At 38.4% G+C, this 19,999-nt stretch overlaps 1 protein-coding gene across 6 annotated transcripts in view; it reads right to left on the minus strand.

The window, feature by feature from the left end:
- LOC127422825 (thyroid hormone receptor alpha) overlaps positions 1 to 19,999 on the minus strand; it is a 217,262-nt gene that overhangs the window by 186,989 nt on the left and 10,274 nt on the right. The window lies entirely within an intron of this gene.

Here is a 19,999-nt window from a genome sequence, read left to right on the forward strand (position 1 = left end):
AGAGAAAAACAGCTTAAATTAGGGATGTGCAAATATCTTTTCTTAAGAGAAGTTATTTGCATTGCAGTAATGAGAATTGGGTGATAAAATGTGCGTAACTGGCATGAAAACAATGTCACAATGTAAAAAAAACTCTTAATGGCCTTAAAAATTGGCTTAATTTTCTATACGCAAAATATATTTTTTTGTTTCTTTCTTTTGATTTTGGAGTCAAATAGGACCAGCACATTTTCTTTACATGTTTCTTGAGAATAACCCACATAATGCAATATAAGAAATGTACAACAAACAAATCTAGATAAACTAGTAGTCAACCTACCAAATAAATGACTGGTTGACAATGGTTACCCATCCCTAAATTAAATTCCTTCTAAGAACAGAAATTTGGAGGCCTGTGACTAAAAGACTAAGACTTTTCTGAAACACTTAGTGAGATCAAAGTGTTTTTTGCACATTTTAAACAGTTAATTCAAAATAAGGTCTGTCGAATTACGCGTTAATTTAGTGTGCTTAATTATCTAAAAAATAACATGTTAAACAATGTACACAATTAATCATGTCCCCGGACCATAATATGGAACATTTCTACCATCGGAGCAATGTAAGCTTGAAGCACCTGTTTCCATCAGGGGGCAGTAAGCAAAACTCCCGCTGTATAGGCAACGTGCAGCTGTACAGTCAGACAATAAACCACACTCACGCTTGCTTGACACTAGCAACAGCACAAGATGAGGACGTGTTGTTGCATTCAAAAACCGCTTGACTGAGCACAATTCCAAATGCAGGGATCTCGAGCTATGTTTTTCAAAGCTTCACAATTTAAACTTGACACAGCGACCTAAAAACGCATGTGTACATTGATGTGTCTTTAAAAAAGACCTTATAATAAATCTTGGATTGATGAATTCAATTGCAAAATGGATTGCTGTGGGCTGTTCAGTAATATGGAATAGCCACTTTTTGTATTGTCTTATCAATTCTTTACTTGTCCAACACAATAATGTAATGCATTTTAATTATCCGAATAATTATATTTATTATATATTATATTTGATAATTATTTAAATATAGCTATAATTATTTAATAATTATATATTGAATTATTCTTATTTGAGGTCCACTCAGCAAATATTTATTAATGTGAATAATTGCAATCAATTTGATAAATTAATCGGCATATGTAATTACTTTAAAACTGTAATCGATTAACAGCCCTATTTAAAATCCTCATTAACTTGTGATGAGAAGAGACTGTATACAGTGTGTTAAATTCTCAAAACAATTTGATGTGAAATAAAGGCAAAAATAAAAATAAAAACTAACTTCAGGTGGTTAAAAGAAGCTTTTTGTCTGAGAGATTCAAACATACTGCATTTCAGTAATATGCAGATTCACTGGCTGCACACAAATGTGCATAAAAATGTGTTCTGTTTGGAATTTGACACAGATGCCCATCCTGTAATGTCTTATTGACAGATGAGCACATAAACTGGCAGCAGCTTTATGACTGTTGTAGAAAGTGTTCTCTGTACTAGCACACCCCTCCCTCACCTGAATAACACAACTGTAAAGCCCCAAAGCCAACCACTGCACATTATATTGTAAAATAGAATACAATAATACAAAAGATTTTAAGATATTGGTGTGCTGAGAAAGGCTTTTGGTGAATATAAAACAGGCAAAGTCATACTGTAGTACATACAGATTAAAAATGTCAATATATTTCAGGTTTTTGAGTATATTCGATATATCTCGATATATATGTATAAGCTCATAAATGGCTTAAAACATCTACATATATTTTTTATAAAATATTTTAGAGCTCACTAAATTAATGTGTAAAAACATGTGATTAATTTAAAATGTTTAACACGTTCATTTGTTTTAACACAATTAACACATTTACCCATTTTGACATAGATTCTAACATTTTTCAGCTCTTTGTGAGTTCTAAACACTGGTTGGAATTGGGCGAACCTTTGTGATGTGTCAGGGGACATTACACTGACATACACACCACAACCTCTTACAAAACAAACCCAGATGGGACTTCTGCGATTAATCACAATTAACTAGGAGGGAAAAACATGCGATTTATCGCAATTAAATATTTTATTTGACTGACAGCCCTAATTTTAATACATGAAAATATAAAAATGCCATGAGGAGATTTCAGTGAACATTTTTGAGTGATGACACAAATGAATCATTGAGTAATGAATCAATTCTCTGAAGTGGAGTGTAAAACTGATTCACAGAAATGTATTGAACTTACCAACCCTAACACCATTTTAGCTACTAAATGTTAAATCAGAGGCACAATTTAAACATATCGGTCTTAAAACTTTCATAAAATGCAAGTTGTGTGACAGGAAGGGATCAATTCACTGCAATATTCACTATATTCAGACCCAGACCTACTGTTTATATGATTGCGCAAGTCTATTTCTCTTCCCCAGTAATGTCCATCTTTTTGTCAAAGTTTTTATTCTCTGTGTCGTTGATTGATTGAATAGCCTCAAGACAAAATAAAAAAGCAATAGAGAACTTTCACACAAAAAGAGAAAAAAAGAAGAAAGAAAAAAAAAACTATCTCACCGATGTGGAGATTGATCTGCTGGGGCGAAAGCCAAAATGGGGCCCAGCCTGCATGCCAAGTAAAATAGCTCTCCCAACTCCACTCTGAGCAGCAGCCAGAGTGTGAGGCAGCTAGTGTTGGACACCTTTTTCATTTTCAGATAAAGTATTGCTTCTCAAAGGCATGACCTATTTTTCCCCTTTACATTTACCACTTGTTAATGTCAGGCGAGGCAGCCTTTGATCCATTCAGGCATGCATACCAAGTTGCCTGCTGCAAATGTTGTGCGTTCTAAAATTGTGTAAGGAACCTATGACTGACATAAATGGATGACTATAACCTTGTGTGCTATCAGGCCATTATGGCATGGCAATATGCTCTTTTTTACATTCTTATTTTGGGCTTGCAACAGCCCATTTTCAACCTTCCACAACAAATCTTTGATGAGGCCACAATTTTGGCGCAGCGCATCTTCTGATTTGATGTCTTTTGAGGTGAAATCGTTCTGGTCTGATAACCACAAGAAGGCAATAACCTAAAGCTCCAGGCCATTATTACCGAAAGGCTTTACATCAACATTGTTCATGATACAATCTATGGCTCCTCTTGTCTTATTAAATAGAGGTTTCAGCTTAAACTGGGTCAATGGCAGTTGGTCACAGTGCGTGACAGGCCACCACATACCTCAGCCAGGTGGGATCATGGAAAACTAAAAAAGGTGTGTGTGTGCGTGCGTTGATGCATAGTTCTAATTGAATCTTTTCAAGTGTGCTACTCAATAATCCCTATCACTCTCTACATTACTCTGTTTCTCAAGTATAATTAACCTTAAAAGTCTTAGAATTAGAGAAATTACAGAGTAAAATTAGCAATTGTTACCTTTTCTGTAATTCACCCTGCATCCCACACTAAAGGCAGAAATATTTCCTGCAATTTTCCATTGATTCACTAAACTAAATATATAGCTGTAAATGATGCATGACGTGCTTTTGAAAGCCTTTAAAAAAATAATCCTGCCAACCTGCCTAGTCTAATGTATAGCACAGACAGTTGCTGACATATTTGGTTATTTGACATAGGAGGGGACAATATACGCTCTAGGTTATTCCAAAACTAGTTAATCAGGTTTAAGGCAACTAAAGTTAGAAATGAAGAGTACATGACATTTTCTTTACACAATAGTGGTGATCACAGTTCACAGAGAACTCTCCCTAACAAGCTTCTGATCCATAAGAACCCTTTTTTCCTACAGTATCTGTTAAAGGTATTGTGGCTTGACCATCGGCAGTGTTGCGGAGATGAAATTTGCTGAAAGTAGCAAAGTAAGGTTGTAACTGTAACAGGTAAGGATGGGCAAAGAGGAGGTACAGTAACATAAATTTTAATGAACAACATAAAATATACGGACATAGACACACATGCAACGTGGCCGTGTGCATCTCTCTCTCTTGAACCGGCGTCTCTGGCTGCCCCTTATCTCGGTCTCCCGCTGATCAGCTGATTCGGCACCGACCGTGCTCCATCACGGCCACACCCTCCTCCTCGTCACAGTAACCTACAGCATCATTAAATCCTGCAATATCTAGGGGTGGGATTCGGCAGGGACCAGCAGGGATTCAATATTATATGCATATCTGGATATGATATGATGATACTTTGATTATTTATGTATAGTGTATTGCGATCAAAAACTATAGGCTAATACTTTTTCATTTCTTCTTGTGACTTTGGTGCTGTGTGCAACAAGTGCCCAACTTCCTGCTTTACTTCATTGTACACTCAGTACCACTGCTCCCAATACACATATTTCCCTGTCTGCTTAGGGCACCAACTCCCTAGGGGGGCACCATCTTACCCTAAGGGGTCACCAGAAACTCCACCAGCTGCCCTTACTCGCACATTATACGATATTTAAGGACCAAAAGCAGTCGCGGAACAGACAATCACCTCACAATTTGCGCATAGACTGAAAACCCTAATGTTGTCATTACAGGAAAGCTGTCTTAATTAAACATTGCTTGAAATGTCAAGTTTTGGGCTCATAAGTCAAATATCTATGCTCGAACTAATTTATCTTAAAAATCCATATACTCAAGCTTTTAAGTGTTAATAACTAAAATGATTGAGTACAAAATTGAGGCTAATGGGAATACCCGTAATTCAATTATGTTTCCTCGGTCAAAGGGAACTTACGGAGGCATTTAAATAGTTGTTATTAAGAAATCATAGAGGTTTTAGCTCTTTTGTAGTATTTGTTTTTGTAGTAGTTGGATAGTTGTAGTAATTGTAATAAGTCGGATAGAAATACTTGACGGTGCATTGGCCTACAGAACGTTTCGTAACCGAACACACTAACTCTAAGCAGTGCTCAATCTTTTTACTCAAAAAAATTATTGAAAGATATTAATTCTTGCCGTTAAAATGTCAATACAGTATCAAGAGATAAAATATTGCAAAACTAAGAAATACTGATATTCTATACAATTCATACAAAAGCCAGCACAATACACACAAATACTTTTCTCCCTATATACATCATATGAAAGAGTAAGTTGAGAAAAAAAACATTAAATATTCTAAACAAAGAAGAAAAAGCAACAGGTGTTCCAGGGACTAGGTAGCAATCTGGACAAGCTGACAAATGATGGTAAAGCAACAACATCAACAAACAAAGCAGTTGTGTTGTTGAGTTTCCGGTTTCCTTTATGAGGGCCCCTTAATGCTCCGCCACAATCTGTGTGATGTGAACACGGTGATCTCTAGCAGTCTTCATTATGGTATCTCACCTCTGTTCTCAACCCTCCTTTCTTTTCTCACAAAATATCGCACATTTCCTACAGGCCTGGTAAGCTATCAAGGTCAATCCTTTGCCCCCTGTTGGAGGCTACTTGGGATTTGATTTTAAAACTGTTGACTTCAGAATTTGGTGTAATAACAGGCTCCAAATCATATAACAGAGAGAGTATGTTGTAGCCGTGTAGTGTAAACTGTAGTTAAATCAAGTGGCTTGCGCACAATTTTTTGCTCTGTAATGAGCCAAAATATTTTTTGTATTATTGTTTAAAGTGCCTTTAAAAGGGGCTGTTTTGACATATGGGGGAAACTCTGCTCAGTCAAAGTAGTAGCATCATAAAAGTGAGTGTGAGTGACTCATGTGAGTGATTTCAAAATAAGCTCCACCTTTTTCAGATAAATCTCCCACAGATAACCAACACATTCATTTTTTGACTCAATTCTTAAGCACTTCCTGTGGAAGACCAATCAACCATTCCATCCATTCAGTGCAGAAAGCCACAATTCCACATTTAAAGGCCCCATGAAATAAAAATTGTAGTTTGGGGGCTTTTAGTCCATGTCTTTTTTATCATTTGAAGCCATCTATATGCTAGTGTACTCATAACAGTTTACAAAATGAATGTTTATCAGATATACGCATTTAAAAGTCTCTCTTCCGGGAAAGCAGACCAAAAATTCTGATTTGTTTTGTCCAATCAAATGCTCTCTAGAATGAGAATGTCCCTCCCCCTAAAACCCCTACAACTTACAAGCAAGTAGCAAAACATGGTTCATGGCTGTGACGAAACCATTACTAAAGAAAAATAAAAAGGGACAAGCTCTTCAGTGTGTCTTGCCCAAATGTCCTGTTTCAATAAGAAATATGTCAACAAAGGTCAGAAAACTGCGCTTGTCAAGTCATTTCATAGCATTTACAGCAAGGTGCTACACAACACAGACACAGCTTTGAAGACTCCATTCACAAACCTGTGGGATAAAGAGGACTTTTTCATTGGGAGATGCCAGAAACGTGATCAAAAACAGGAGTTGCATTCAACTGCGACAGTGTGCTATAAATTAATATGACAAAGGCAGGCAAGGCAACAAGGGAACTGTATCATTTAGCTACAGAAACAAAAATTTCAATGTGTATTTGCTTAGCAGGTTTTTCAGCATTAACTCTTCTTGTAAATGCTTGTAACAAACACACTCAAACAAAAATACTATATGAGCAGCAAATACAGCACAGGTTGACATGCAAACTCAAAAGCAAATAAAATTATTTTGTAAAACTTTACAATAAGGTTGAAATAATTAATATTAGTTTACTACATTAGTTAACAAAAACAAAAAACAAACAGCATTTATTAATATTGGTTAATGTTAATTAAAACATGCTAGAATATTTTTTTTTATTAAAAGTTGTATATGTTAACATTAGTTAATGCATTATGAACTAACGTGAACTAAACATAATAAAATTTTATATTCATAAATTAACATTAACCAAGATTAATTAATGCTTTCAAAGAATATTGTTCATTGTTAGTTCATGATACCTGATGCATTTACTAATGCTTACACATAAAACCTTATTGTAAAGTGTTACCAAAGATTCTAATGGAATATTATAAGCTGCTATTAAAGCATTATTATAAATAACAACAACTCCTTTTTGAGTTCGTACACTAAGGTTTAAATAGGCCTCAGATGTAAATGATGGTCTGAATATAAAAGAGGTAAAAAAAAGAAAATGATCAAGAGGCGGAGCACAACATCGCTGCCAAATCCTCAGCTCCTGGAATCAGTCCAGCTTAATTCCTCAAGCATGAACATTTATATAAAAAGACCTGCTAAAAAGTTCTTCATCAAAGTAACCAGCTTCATACTCAAATTAAAATCAAGATTATTTTAATGACCCAGACATTTCAGACCTTTTGGTATGCCAAAGCCATCTGCTAAAAATATCTTACTTAACTATTATGACTGTAATATAAAAACATAAAATTATAAACAAAATTATTTAGGTATAATGCATAATATTTACCCCAGGTAAATATTTTGCTTTGCAACAAGTAAGCATAAAAATCTATTTACAGTAACAGTGTACAAAGATGCAGATGTGTAATACATTACCTAAAAAAACTTTACCTATATCTTTTAGTACTGAGAACAGTGGTACAGTACGTCCATTACTCAAGGGCTTTTGATTTTCTGCCAACTCACCTATCGTCCATTTAGTGTACACTATCTAGAGAAGTTATACATTACCTAAAATGACTCAAAATGGGGGAGGTGTATGCATTTTTCTGCTGTTAAATCATACATCAATCGAGTTGCAGTTTTCAGAAACAGAGTAGGCCTGTTCCTTATAGAAGAATACAAGTGATATATAATATCATACTAAAACTTATTGTGGTTAATGAGGGACATTCTGGTCAATTCTTTTCAGCCAACAGAACACAAAAATGCCACAAAAAGTTCTCTTACCTAACATATTACACTTAAAACCAGGCTACCTACAGCAAAAATTGTGGGAGGAATTAGGCTATAAGTAGCCATTTGTATCTGTAATGTGGTGATACTCTTCTAACACATTATAGAAAAACCTCACCGAAAAATGATAATTCTCTCATCATTTACTCACCATTATGTAATCTCAAACTCGTATGACTTTCTTTCTACCACAGAACAAAAATATATTTTAATGGAGATATGTCTGTTTGCCCACACAATGCAAGTGAATGGTGATCAAACTTTCAAGCTCAAAAAAGAACATAAAGGCAGCATAAAGGTAATCCATTAGACTCCCATGGTTAAATCCATGTTAGGGCTGCACAATTTGAACAAAAATGTATATTGCCATTTAAAAAAAAAAAAAAAAAATGATATTGGGATTGGGATTTGAATTGCGATCTGATAAACAAAAAACTAGTAAATTAATCCTTTTGACCAAAAATCAGAGGTGACTGGAGTCATCTCCACATCCTGTCTCTAATTCCTTAAATCTTGTGGCATTCTCTCTATGTTAATTCCATGCTAGACTGTGACTACCACTATTTAGTGATCCAAACATGTTCTTTGTGCCCATTCTGTGGTCAAAATAAACCAGCAAATTCAGAGCCAAGAAAGCAACAGGGTAAAAGCCACTGAGCCCAGATTAAGATCCAGTCTGAGATTTAGGGCTGTTAATAATTGTGAAGTGTGGCCTCTCAAGACTCCATTCTAATAAAGGCTATTTTATATGTTCGTCTTTTGTTGTGCAAACCTGCTGCCCTTTGGGGTTGTGTTTGTAAGACAGGTGTTTGAAGGGCGAGGGGCTGAGTGTTTGTGAGGCCCTTTAAAAAGGCCAGATTTAGGGGGGCCTGGGTAGCTCAGCAGGCAAAGACGCTGACTACCGCCCCTGGAGTCGTGGGTTCGAATCCAGGGTGTGCTGAGTGACTCCAGCCAGGTCTCCTAAGCAACCAAATTGGCCCGGTTGCTAGGGAGGGTAGAGTCACATGGGATAACCTCCTCATGGTCGCCATAATGTGGTTCTCGCTTTCGGTGAGTTGTGCGTGGATGCCACGGAGAATAGTGTGAAGCCTCCACAGGCACAATGTCTCCACAGTGACACACTATGCCACCACAAGGACTCAGAGCGCATTGGGAATTAGGCATTCCAAATTGGGGAGAAAAGGGGAGAAAAAAAAAAGGCCAGATCTAAGACAAAGTCCCTGACCCTCATTGACAAGGAAACCACATTCTCTTATGAACAAACTAATAACAGACAAAGATAAATAAACAATAAAAGTCAAAAGAGCATAAAAAGCCTGAATACAGTTGAAACAGGGAGATGGCCTGCAAAAGGGGGACAATGAAAGACAGAAAAAGCTAACCTTTTTGTAAATAAAGATTATTTACGATAGTTGCTTGTCAGATTGTATAATATGAGCAGACTGTGCGATATCAACAGTCTTTTGTCAGACTACGCAATATACAATGTAGGATTGGGTTACAACTGACAGATTTGACTGGGCAATCAATCATGTCGTATTCTAATATGCTGATAACCAAAAATCAGCTTTCCATCAGATTTAATCAAATTCTTGACTTCATAGTGTAGAGACATGCGCACAACACTTGCGCACAATGGATAAGTTGGTAAGAATGTCGGTAAAAGTATTTAAATGCAACACAAAATCTGTGTAATGGGCAAAAATTGTTTTGTTGATCGTTTTCTGTCTACTCCGATAAAGGATGCCATTTAAGGTGTTTACATGACCACACACAATGTCAGCTTATTAAGCATTATCTGTATAAGATCGTGAATGTGAACAGGCTCAGTGACATGCAATTAAATGGAAGTCTGTCATGGCTGTGCGAAAGAGGGAATTTGTGCCAATTCTTTAGAAAAATCTCAAGGCAGTTTTGATAGGACGATCATAAAGTGAAGGGACTTCACCAAACACACATGCACATCATCAATTGCTGTGCTACTATTGTTTCTTTAATTGGCATCAGTCACAGAGCGATTACACTGCAGGACTGTGACCTAAAATTTCAGACACTCTCAGAACTTCGTCAGAGGCTAGGATTCATTGCAAAGGCAATTAAATGGCCGTCGGTGAGCATGTCACACTAAGCAATCAAAGACAGCCAATATTGCTCTACAATTAAATAAATCCTTTACAATTTCAGAAAATTGCCTCAGATTGAAAAATCTGTAAATCGTGCAGTGTGCACCAGCTTAACAAACTGACGAAAGATTTTAAACAAATGTGTCTGACCATGAGTGTGTGTCTCTTTGTACACACATGTCTGTGTGCTTGTGTGGGCAGTGTTATCTCAAAGGGGCAACAGCAGCAGTGGTTCAACTCAGCAGTCATTAACTACGTTTCCATCCAAGGATTTTTTGGGAAAAATGTTTTAGCGCATCAAAATAAAGCTGATGGAAACGCAAATTATCACTAAAATTTCACAAGTGTCGACATAATATTTTTCCATTTAACTCTAACGCATAAAATCTATGTCGATACATCAAATGTCGCAAAAAACTGGTTTGGAAACACTTTTTGTCGAGAAAATTGGCATTAACGCAAAAATGTAGTGTCACATGACAGAATTTGCCCCAATCGTTAGCCTGTGTTAATCATGACGACAGCATACATCCTTGAAAGCCAATTTATTGTACGTGATTATGGATTGATCAGAATGGCATAAAGATCCGATCACTACAAACATGACACTTCCAGGAGTGCCAACACAATTATCTCTTATCATTCACATCAAGTGCACGGAGAACAAATGAATGTCCACTGTTTGTGATTAAATTTAATCGCGGTAGCCATCCGTTTATTTTCTAAAGTTGCTTTTTCACACCATTCAAAATAATAGACAGCAGTCATGGAATTAGTCCACGATACAAAAAACATATAATTTCTGTGCACATATGTTTTAAATTAAAAACATATGCACAATACTAGGAGAAAAGCTTCAGTGTGCTTTTTTGGAACACTAACATATAGCCCAATTCTATAAAATTATTGTTTAGCTTACTTTTGAAAAAATGCTGTCAAAATTCCCTATATTAAATTAAATAAATTACCAAACGAAAAACGCATTAAATTAAAAAAATAAATTACCAAACTAAATTTTGTTTCTATTTTTAGACCTATATATGCCTTTTCTTTACACAAACTTGAATTAGCCGCACCCTGTTCTGTAGACGAATAAAGTCGGTTTATGCTCTCCCTTCAAGAACTGTACTCTTCCAGAGTGAAGAAAAAGCCTTGAAAAATCACTCTGGACCCCACTCACCCTGCCCACTACCTTTTTGAACTGTTGCCTTCTGGTCGACACTACAGAGCTCTGAGCACCAGAACCGTCATGCACAGGAACAGTTTTTCCCTCAGGCTATCCATCATGAACAGTTAAAACTGCCCCATTGAGCAATAACTATGTGCAATTCAGTTTAGTCTTTTTATATTTATCCAACAAATCCTACCTCTTCCGCCGTAACATTCCCTTGCACTTTATATAACAGATTTGTATTTGCACTATGTATATACACACACACACACACACACATATATATATATATACACACGCACAGTACATATACTGTCAAAATTATTTTTTTAATAATTAAAACTCCAAATTTCTCCCCAATTTGGAATGCCCAATTCCCAGTGCACACTAAGTCCGCGAGGTGGCGTAGTGACTCGCCTCAATTCGGGTGGCAGAGGTCGAATCTCAGTTGCCTCTGCAACCATCAACTTGCACATCTTATCAAGTGGCTTGTTGAGTGCATTACCGCGGGGACATAGCACTTGTGGAGGCTTCACGCCATCCACGCACATCTCACCCTGCGCCCCACCGAGAGCAAACCACATTATAGCGACCACGAGGAGGTTACCCCATGTGACTCTACCCTCCCTAGCAACTGGGCCAATTTGGTTGCTTAGGAGATCAGGCTGGAGTCACTCAGAACGCCCTGGGATTCGAACTCGCGAACTCCAGGGGTGGTAGTCAGCATCTTTATTCGCTGACCTCCCCAGGCCCCCTATATTTTGTCTTATTGTGTATTCTATATATACTTTATTTTCTATTCAATTTTTATTTTTATTTATTTGTATTATAATATTTTATTATTATCTCTATCTTGTTGCTGTATTGTATTGTTGTGCACTGGAAGCTCCTGTCACCAAGACAAATTCCTTGTATGTGTAAGCATACCTGGCAATAAAGCTGATTGTGATTCTGATTCTGATTCTGATGGTTGATGTTCATGCGTGATCATACGGAGTAGTGATAAATTCTGTCATGTTCCACAGGACAGTGGTTATGTTTATCAGTTTCACACCAAAGTCAAAGTTCAGCTTCAGCATCTGCCAATATGCATCAGCTATGAATGCAGTCATGGAAAGATGCATTATTTGTAGCACTGTCATGAATTGTGTAACAGACAACACGACACGGCAAAGGCTACGTTACTGATAATAACAGTAATTATCTTTAAAGAGAAAGCAGGAAATTGTGGTGGATCCCTTTTAATGCCACAACACGTAACTAGAATGCAGTACTAAACGTAATTGAGCTCATCTGACCTGCTGTCACTGAGTAAACTTCATTTATATGGAGACATGAGGCTTTTTATATTCCCTGATCTATTTAACCTTATGTGACTGCAAGGTCAAATCAGAACACATTTCATTGTCCCTACCGAAGGACTGGAAAACTCTACTGCCACGTACACACTGCAGCTCAATACGTTTGAGTGCTTAATGCAGTTCTGTGCACACAAATTTACTGTGAATCTGCATAGTATGAACAGAACTGAACTTAAATACTACTCGTTAATTAAAATCACTTCTGATATTCTCCAAGTACCCATGTAAGCAAAAGGATAGAACTGAAGTGTCTTGACTCATTCGCAAATTTTGACACCTTGTCTTTTTCCAGTGTAGTTGCTCCCACCAGCCCTGTGTTCTCGAGGTAACCCATTACAATTCAGAAAGAATTACCTGTTTACAAACAGCCACTTAAGGGGCAGTTCAGCAAGAAATAAAAAAGAATCAAAAGCAAGACACAGTGCAATGAATAGAACAGCACTCAACCATCTCGAAATGCAATTTTTAAAGTTGACATTTTTTTAAGCAAGGTGCAGCTTAGCGGTCAAAAATGTCTAGCACACATTTACATTGGAAAAACGATTGTAAAACAGTGCAGATGGACGCATGTTCAATGTGAATGACCTTTAACAAGCATGAACATGGTGTTTCCGTCAACGGTAGGGCTGTAAAAAGGGCTAAGAAACTGAATTCGAATTTTTCCCTTAAACACTAAACAAAAATGAAATATATTGGAAGCCTGATGAAGATGGTGATAACTGCCCGGATAACTCTGACACAGAGCAGATTATTTACAGTATCACAGTAAATATTAGAGCTGCGATGGAAGACAAATTCAGTAAATTTACAGAGACTCTCGACGCCATCACCTCAAAAGTTCAAGACAGCAGTGCGTGGCTGGGGTAGTTGGAAACTCACGTGTCTGACATGGAAGATAAACTCAATTCTATGGACTCCAAGCTGGCCGCGTACATAAGGAAGACTGAAGAGTTGGCAGAGAAGCTAGACAACTTGGAGAATTGGAGTAGACGGGACACTATCATTATCATCAACTTACTGGAGGGTACGGTGGGCCAGCAACCGGTGGAGTTTTTTGAGTCCTGGTTACCACGGTTTCTTGATCCGGATAATGAACAACTGAAGACAGACAGGGCTCACAGTCTGGGGAGCAAACTGGCATCTGCATCGCCACAACAACGGTCCTGGGCGGTGATTTTCAAACTACACAACATTTGCGACAAGGTCTGAGTTCTGTCTGCTGTTAAAGCGTCGCTGGGTGAACATTCAACAGGATCTCTCACATATGGTTCGGCAGAGGTGCCACGGATTTAATCACATTTGCAGCACCTTCTTACAAAGAGGGACCGAGTTCAGTATGTTATACCCAGCGACCCTGAGAGTTTACTTTGAGAATGGGACAATGTCTTTTTCTTCGCCGCAACAGGCTCAAGACTAACTGAACTCTCTCAGCAGTGAGTCATCGGAGGGCTTAATAACTGGGCTTTCGGTCAGTGTTTATCAATTTGTCTCTCGGGTAGTACGAGTTACAAGTGACAAAAGTTAATGGTGCTGGTTGTGTGTTTACAGCATAGAAGCCATCTGTTACCTTTTCATACTCTCATTTAGGTTGATGTTACATCATGATTGCCAAAAGTTAAAATGTTTTAGACATGACTATTTGGTGCTTGGCCGGGAGTATGGTGGGTTTTTCTTTATATTCTCTGTTTTATAGTTAGTGGTTGCTAAGGTGTGATAAAAGTCCTTAGTCGGGTGTAAGCAGTCGGCTCTCTATCATGTACCCCAAAATTACCAAGCTGTTTGGTTTGTTTGTTCTGATTATGGGTTGTTTAAGAGAATATACAGTGCAGTACTTTATTTTATTACTTGAGATATGCAAACAGCAAGACCATTTTAGTTGTGGGCAAATTCAATGAGTGATTTTAAGATCCAAAGCTGGAATGTGAAGGGATTGAATCATGTTATTAAAAGGAAGAAGGTGCTAACAATTTTAAAGAAGGAAAGGGTACATACAGTTGAAGTCAGAAGTTTACATACACCTTAGCCACATACATTTAAGCTCAGTTTTTCACAATTCCTGACATTTAATCATAGAAAACATTCCCTGTCTTAGGATCAGTACTTTATTTTAAGAATGTGAAATGTCAGAATAATAGTAGAAAGAATGATTTATTTCAGCTTTTATTTCTTTCATCACATTCCCAGTGGGTCAGAAGTTTACATTCACTTTGTTAGTATTTAAATTGTTTAACCTGGGTCAAACATTTTGGGTAGCCTTCCACAAGCTTCTCACAATAAGTTGCTGGGATTTTGGCCCATTCCTCCAGACAGAACTGGTGTAACTGAGTCAGGTTTGTAGGCCTCCTTGCTCGCACATGCTTTTTCAGTTCTACCCACAAATTTTCTATCGGATTGAGGGCAGGGCTTTGTGATGGCCACTCCAATACCTTGAATTTGTATTCCTTAAGTCATTTTGCCACAACTTTGGAGGTATGCTTGGGGTCGTTGTCCATTTGTAAGACCCATTTGCGACCGAGCTTTAACTTCCTGGCTGATGTCTTGAGATGTTGCTTCAATATATGCACATAATTTTCCTTCCTCATGATGGAATCTATTTTGTGAAGTGCACCAGTCCCTCCTGCAGCAAAGCACCCCCACAACATGATGCTGCCACCTCTATGCTTCACAGTAGGAATGGTGTTCTTCGGCTTGCAAGCCTCACCCTTTTTCCTCCAAACATAACAATGGTCATTATGGCCAAACAGTTCAATTTTTGTTTCGTTAAACCAGAGGACATTTCTACAAAAAGTAAGATTTTTGTCCCCATGTGCACTTGCAAACTGTAGTCTGTCTTCTTCCTGGCTGAGCAGCCTTTCAGGTTATGTCGATATAGGACTTGTTTTACTGTGTATATAAATACTTGTCTACCCATTTCCTCCAGCATCTTCACAAGGTCCTTTGCTGTTGTTCTGAGATTAATTTTCACTTTTTACACCAAACTACATTCATCTCTAGGAGCATGGTTCCATGGTGTTTATACTTGCATACTATTGTTTGTACAGATGAACGTGGTACCTTCAGGCATTTGGAAATTGCTCCAAAGGATGAACCAGACTTGTGAAGGTCCACAATTTTTTTCTGAGGTCTTGGCTGATTTATTTTTATTTTCCCATGATGTCAAACAAAAAGGCACTGAGTTTGAAAGTAGGCTTTAAAATACATCCACAGGTACACCTCCAATTCAGTACATCTCCTATCAGAAGTTAATTGGCTAATTGTCTAAAGGCTTAACATCATTTTCTGGAATTTTCCTAGCTGCTTAAAGGCACAGTTAACTTAGTGTATGTAAACTTCTGATCCACTGGAATTGTGATATAGTCAATTAAAAGTGAAACAATCTGTCTATAAACAATTGTTGGAATAATTACTCGAGTCATGCACAAAGTAGATGTCCTAAACGACTTGCCAAAACTATAGTTTGCTAATATTAAATCTGTGGAGTGGTTAAAAAATGAGTTTTAATGACTTCAACCTAAGTGTATGTAAACTTCTGAATTCAACTATATAGCTATGCTTCAAGAAACACACTTAACAGACACTGAACATGAAAAACTGACCCAGGACTGGGTGGGTAAAGTTTATTACTCCTCTTTTATATCTAAAAGGAGAGGTGTGCCTCTTCTGCCATTTACTTTGGGGGAAGTAATATCTGATTCAGCAGGCAGATTTGTTTTGGTTACTGCTATTCTGTATGGTGAATATGTGGTTTTTGGCTCGATTTATGCTCCTAACAGTTTTGAGAAAGATTTTTCAGTGAGGTATCAAAGCATGCAAAACACTTTCTTATCCTGGGTGGAGACTTTAATTGTGTTTTGAATCCTGAATTGGAACTCTAAAAAGGGGCAGGCCCTTCAGCAGCTATGTACTGATCTCAATTTATTTGACGCATGGAGAGTAAGACAACCAATGGAGAAGAACTATGCATTTTTTTCTTTGCCTTATCAGACATTTTCAAGAATTGATTATTTTTTAACATCCAGACTTGTTATAGACAGAAACAGGTTGTGCCGAATAGCGGTGATTACTATGTCAGACTATCCCTACTATATAGGGATCCAACATTTAAATCTTGGCGGCTGAATGCTTCACTTTTAAACAGCCAAGAATTTTTGCAGTATTTGGAGAACCAGTGGACATTTTCTTAGAGACAAACAACAATGAAGATGTGAATGCATCTCTCCTCTGGGACATAGGGAAGGCATTCTTGGGGGCTCTATAATTTCTTATGCAACGGCTAATAATTGCTCAACTTTGCAGGTACAGCTAAATCTGAAATCCAATTTAGAGGATTTTGACAGAAAATTCAAAACGACATTCTGAACTTCTTAAACTACTTCAAAGTGTTCTCATCAAAAAATCCTCCATGTGCAGCAATCACAGCTTTGCAGATCCTTGGCATTCTAGCTGTCAGTTTGTCCAGATACTCAGGTGACATTTCACCCCACACTTCCTGTAGCACTTGCCATAGATGTGGCTGTCTTGTCAGTCATTTCTCACACACCTTACAGTCTAGCTGATCCCACAAAAGCTCAATGGGGTTAAGATCCATAACACTCTTTTCCAATTATCTGTTGTCCAATGTCTGTGCTTCTTTGCCCACTCTAACCTTTTCTTTTTGTTTTTCTGTTTCAAAAGTGGCTTTTTCTTTGCAATTCTTCCCATAAGGCCTGCACATCTGAGTCTTCAGTTTACTGTTGTACATGAAACTGGTGTTGAGTGGGTAGAATTCAATGAAGCTGTCAGCTGAGGACATGTGAAGCATCTATTTCTCAAACTAGAGACTCTGACGTACTTATCCTTTTGTTTAGTTGTACATCTGGCCTTACACATCTCTTTCTGTCCTTGTTAGAGCCAGTTGTCCTTTGTCTTTGAAGCCTGTAATGTACACCTTGTATGAAATCTTCAATTTTTTGGCAATTTCAAGCATTGTATTGCCTTCATTCCTCAAAACAATGATTGACTGATGAGTTTCTAGAGAAAGCTGTTTCTTTTTTGCCATTTTGGACCTAATATTGACCTTAAGACATGCCAGTCTATTGCATACTGTGGCAACTCAAAAACAAACACAAAGACAATGTTAAGCTTCATTTAACGAGCCAAATAGCTTTCAACTGTGTTTGATATAATGGCAAGTGATTTTCTAGTACCAAATTAGCAATTTAGCATGATTACTCAAGGATAAGGTGTTGGAGTGATGGCAGCTGGAAATGGGGCCTGTCTAGATTTGATCAAAAATGACTTTTTTCAAATAGTAATGGTGCTGTTTTTTACATCAGTAATGTCCTGACTATACTTTGTGATCAGTTGAATGCCACTTTGGTGAATTAAAGTAACAATTTCCTTCCGAAACAGCAAAATCTGTACATATTCCATACTTTTGAATATGGAATATTGAATATTGGCTGCCAGTGTGTGTGTATATATATATATATATATATATATATATATATATATATATATATATATATAAAGAGCCTTCGCTCTTAGGCTCCAGAATCACCGGGCTGGTCCAATCACTGTGGGACTCTTCTATTACCCCCATATCGAGCATGGCCTTTATTTCTTCCTGTACTACCTGTTTCTTGTGTTTGTGTAGGCGGTAGGGACGACAACGTACCACTACCCCGGATGTTGTCTCAGTGTGGTGTTCTATGAGATCAGTGTGAGAACACATCCGAAAAAACCTTTTGCAACCTGGAAACTTCTGCACGTTGTGATGGCAAGAGGGGGTCTCCACAAGGGACCGGGGCAAACTGATTGGCTTTTTGATTCTTCTCTGGTCCGAGCTCCTCCCTCTCCAGAACTACCATCGCCAAGGATACAGGGACCGCCTCTTTCCATGGTTTCAATAGGTTGAGGTGGTAAATCTGATGTGCCCCGCCCCTATCCATATGCACTATCTCATAGTCGACTTCCCCAACTCGCCATGTGATTTCAAAGGGCCCTTGCCACTTTGCGAGTAATTTCAATCTCGATGTGGGCAGCAATACAAGTACTTTATCTCCCTGTGCAAACTCCTGTAGCCAAGTTCCCGTTATACAGCCGGGACTGACGTTCTTGTGCCTGTAGCTAAATCTCCTGTGATAGTCGCCCCAGTGTGTGGAGTTTTGCTCTCAGGTCAAGAACGTATTGAACATACTGAATTTCATTTTTGCTCTGTGAAGGACCCTCCTCCCAATTTTCCTTCATGACGTCTAACACGCCACGGGGCTTACGCCCATATAACAATTCAAATGGGGAAAACCCCGTGGATGCTTGTGGGACCTCTCGCACAGCAAATAAGAGGGGTTTGAGCCACTTATCTCAGTTCCGAGCATCTTCGTGCACAAACTTATGAATCATATTCTTTAAGGTCTTATTAAATCGTTCGATCAAGCCGTCCATGGGTGGATGGTACACGCTTGTCCGAATCTAGTTAATACCCAATAATCTGTACAGCTCGTGTAGTGTTCGTGACATAAAAGCAGTGCCCTGATCAGTGAGGATTGCTTTCGGAATCCCTACTCGGGAGATAATTCTGAAGAATGCCTCCGCAACACTATGTGTGGAGATGTTGCGCAGAGGCACTGCTTCTGGATATATCATTGCGTAATCCACCAGGAATAATGCAAAGCGATGCCTCATTCCAATGGCCCGATGAGGTCCATGCCAATTTGCTCGAAGGGGACAATTAAAGGGACGGGGCACAATGGCGCTTTTGGAGCGGCTGGCGGATTCACCAGCTGACATTAACAGCATGCTGCACACATCCGGCGAACATCCCCATGAATGCCCGGCCAACAGAAATGGTACATGAGATGGCTTAGTATTCCCCAGTCCCAAGTGACCTGCCATCGGATTATAATGAGCCACCTGGAATAACATTCCCCAACATCTCTTTGGTACCAACAACTGGGTTGTATTTTCGTTTGACCAAGTGTCCTGTGTCGCTCTATACAACCGATCTTTTATAATTGAAAAATATGGATATGCAAGGGTGATGCCTGGCTGAAGATGTTGAACATCAATCACTATCACTTGGTCAAATGCGTGTTTCAGGGTTTCGTCTCGCGACTGCTCTAAAGGGAAATCCTCTATCTGGAATTCCCTAAAGGCGGGGGTGGGAGACACCTCCCCTTCCCCGGCGTCAGCCTGATGCGGAGCAGATGCAGACAGCCCAGGCCGCGCCTCCCCAGCCAGCGCTTTGCCCATCTCACACTGACTCACTTTATTATAGGACCCATCCACACACAACCCCTTCAATAATAATCGAAAAGTTGGCCAATTAGTTACCAAAATTAGAGGATGGGTGAGGCAAGGACTAACCACCGCCTCAACATTATGCTTTTGTCCCCGGAACATTATTGTGACAGTCACTACAGGATAATCCTGAATATCCCCGTGCACACACCTCACCCTCACCCGATTATTTGCATCCAATGCCCCGTTTTGAACCAAGCATTGATGAATGGAGGTT

The sequence above is a fragment of the Myxocyprinus asiaticus genome, chromosome 32 (assembly GCF_019703515.2).
Source record: "Myxocyprinus asiaticus isolate MX2 ecotype Aquarium Trade chromosome 32, UBuf_Myxa_2, whole genome shotgun sequence".
Taxonomy (NCBI): Eukaryota; Metazoa; Chordata; class Actinopteri; order Cypriniformes; family Catostomidae; genus Myxocyprinus; species Myxocyprinus asiaticus.